Genomic DNA, 3,809 nt, shown 5'->3' on the forward strand with positions numbered 1-3,809 from the left:
GATGGCACGTTTGCTAGAAAAATAAAAAGAAATGCCGTCGGCGACCGTCAGACCAAACTCTGGTATTCACGTCTTGTCGCGCCAGGCAAGTCTATGCCTCGCCTTTAGCGAGACGGAAACGGAGCTCACCTACAGGGAATTGGTTCTGGGAAGGCCCAGTGGCAAGGTGTTTCGTCACACTAATGTTACATACGTGTTTTCCTTTCCTTTTTTTATTTTAGTCATATATTTTTAAGATAATACCAAATACATATATTATAAAAATATTTTAGTTATTTTTTCGAAATTGTTCAATGTACATCTGAAAAATGTTCGTGTAGTGTAAGAAAATGTTCGCCCAACATTTAAAAAATCTTTGTACCATTCAAACAAATGTATGTGCCATTTCAGAAGATGTTCATGTGTTTCAAAAAATGTATGTGATATTTTTGAAAAAAATCATACAATTTAGAAAAATGTTTGTTGAATTCCAAAATATTCTTATTAGCATTAACAAAATGTATGTTACATTTCATAAAATGTCACATGTTCCAAAAATATGTTTTTGACATTTAAAAAAAGTGTTTGCTTAGTTTTAAAAAGTTTCAACGCCTATATGAAAAATGTTTAACACGTATTAACAATGTTCAAAAAAGTATTTACAAAATATTAATTATGTATCATAAAAATATTAAAAGCATATAAAAAATGTTTTAGTTGTATAAAAGATGTATGATGTGCAAGAAAACAAATTAGATACCAAAGCATACATTTGAAAAAACTGAAACATGTATTTGAAACTGTGTAACATTTATAAACAAATATTCCTGATGTATAGAAAAAATGCATAATGTGTGTGAAAAAATACACATGTGTTGAGAAAAAGAAAATAAAGAAGAAGAAATTTAAAAAACAAAGTAATAAAGAAAACTGAAGAAATTAATAAAACCAAATAATACCAAAAACACCCCAGAGAAAATCAAAGAAAACCCAAGGAATATCGATACAAAGCGGTGAAAATAATCACCGGCAATTAAAGTATTGGATCGGCCTAGATCGGCACACTTTAGGTGAGAGATACGACTTGCAACGAGTGATAGATAGCTCTCACGGCCGGGCCGCACCCCACTGGTCAGCGCAAGGCTGTCGGTCCAGCCCCAAACTTACAGTATGGTATTGAGCCCAGGAAGACAAACATGTTGCCTACAAAAGCCTTATTTGAATGTTACTTCTTGCGAAAGTTGCTTCAAATTTATCTGAAGACTGAAGATATAACATCATAACAACGCCATTGGTGACTATCTGGTCAAACTCTCGTGTTCACATCTAGTCGGACCGCACCCTCCTGGTCAGCGCAATCCAGCCCCAAACTTGCACCGTGGTAGTAACGACCCAACATGACAAAAAGGTTGCCCTGTCTAACAGCACCCCCTATCAACAATAGCCCGTGGGCTACCACAACACCACACCCCTCAACACCTCTTATGAGATATGGGAACATATTTTTAAAGTCTCAAACTTTTGTTTTTAAATGCATCAATGTTTCAAATCATAATGAAAAAACTATACATATATCATTGTTGAATGGAACATAAAAAAACCATTACACAACTTGTTGTTATTGTATGGAACATTTTGCACTAGTGGCGTGAACATTTCATTTTTATACATGAAAAAATCTCGCCAGTTGTATGACCAAAAATAAAAATTGGGTCAATTTTTTGCTTGAATTATTAAATTGGTTCCTAATATATTGTTTACTAAAGATATTAATTAAAATGTTTTCGCTTTAATGCAATTTTAATGACTGTGTCCTAATGGGTTGCGCTAGTAAGCGACTCATTTAGCTTCTACTCGCCATTATTATTATTATTATTATTATTATTATTATTATTATTATTATTATTATTATTATTATTATTATTATTACTGTAATTGTTAGTGTCGTTGTTTTGAGCTTACACTTTCAATAGTGAAATTATGACGAAAGGTTACTGACAATGAAAACACAATAGCTAATTCGGAGTGAAGTATATTTATTTGAAATATGTGAATTGATGAATATCATTAAACTATCATGCAATAAAAGTATATCGAGTTATATTTATTTCTAATGTTGTAGTAAGTGGATATAAACATAATCATTATTAAGATTGAACAAAGGAAACACCGGTTTGTACTTTAATGTTCACAATCTCTACTATTATAGTGTAGCAGTTTCAAATTTGGATTTACCACCTCCCCCTCAATTTTCCCGCCAAGATGTCGTTGGAGTAATTGCAGCCGTTGATTTTCCAAAACATGCTGACATCTACCGTTCATCAGCCACCAACTCTAAGAATCCTACGGCTAGCGTGTGCTGGATTCGCCTCTGCTGCCACGAGCAGCTGGTCTGACACCAACGCCGATCCAGTTACGTGGAAGAAGCTAGGCGATTTTGCTAGACACTTGTACGTTTGCCCAAGAGGTTCTAGACGAACCCAAGGAATTGATTCTTTTTTAGCTTGACCGGGCCCGTCCCTAAGTGCACTACCAGTAATATTTTTGTAAGCGATATGACAGCGCTACTGTCCAATTGATCTAGGCAGTAGTACCACTAACATTTCTGTACGCGAAGGCATAAATTCTACCAATACCAGTAAGCTAGGCAAAACTAGCTAGAGAGATGCTTCACGCTCTAATGTTCATCATCTCAAATTTTAGAGGAATGATAAAGGTTTCTTTAGGCAACGTGCAATGACTAAAACACTTCAAAGCTTGAGAGAATTTTTGAAAATTGTGGTGTCAAATGAACAACACATTTACTAAATTAAATAGTTATTTTATTTGTTTATTTGTATTGCAAAATATTTGACTAGAACTCTGCGTGTTCTATTTGAACGCACTGGAAAATAATTTATTCAGTAAAATATTTAATAATAGTCTCTACGTGCAAAACCACTTTTGGCAATGCATTCAAAATAAGATGTCTATTAAGACAAATAAGTTGTGTGTTATCTAATTCAATTTTGCTGACCAGAACACGTTTCTGCTGACTTCATAGCACGCGATTCTGCAATTAAGATCCAAGATTTCTTTCATCCATATATTTTTGTCACTGGTCTCGGGACATTTTTTTAAGCTTAAAGGTATTCTACTTGTTTATTATTATTATTGATTTATTTCCACTTTTTTTCCTAAAACAGTTCAAACAAGTATGCACGATTATGTCACATAAATATTTTATGGACAAACTCAATAATTTGTTTCAATTTAAAAGTAAAAATAAGTTTTTAAACTCAACTAAATATATAACATGTCAATCATTATTCTGTTCTGAGCATATAATTCATTATTAGGGTGTCATTTTTCTATTTTAGGTGCAAAGCGTGAAACTTACTAGTATGAATAAATTATATCCTTGCAGTAAATATGTAATTTATAACTATTTTTACATGTCTATGAACTGACATTGTTTTAGGCCATATTGGGCAAGCCAACTCGTTCTTATCTATTTATATTGAACATTTTTACTTTTTATAGAATTTTTGTCCCTAAATTTTAAATTATTTATTGATACAACATTCACCAATAAATTTTGGATGTCAATACAAGAGTATTGAAGTTTAACTAGACGTTATCGTAGAAATTATGTTAGTATTTACAAAATGGAACCATACATTTAAAGCAATCTCACGATGTTGAGTTCCTTCTAAATCTATGTAAAATAGGAAAATAAAAAGACAAACCAACTTCCTCTACTTATTATTTCTTGCCACTTATATGTATCGTACCATGTCCATACATGTTATGTCCATTTTTCTAGTTTTAGATATATGCTACTAGAAGGT

Source organism: Triticum aestivum, chromosome 6A (assembly GCF_018294505.1).
Source record: "Triticum aestivum cultivar Chinese Spring chromosome 6A, IWGSC CS RefSeq v2.1, whole genome shotgun sequence".
Lineage (NCBI taxonomy): Eukaryota > Viridiplantae > Streptophyta > Magnoliopsida > Poales > Poaceae > Triticum > Triticum aestivum.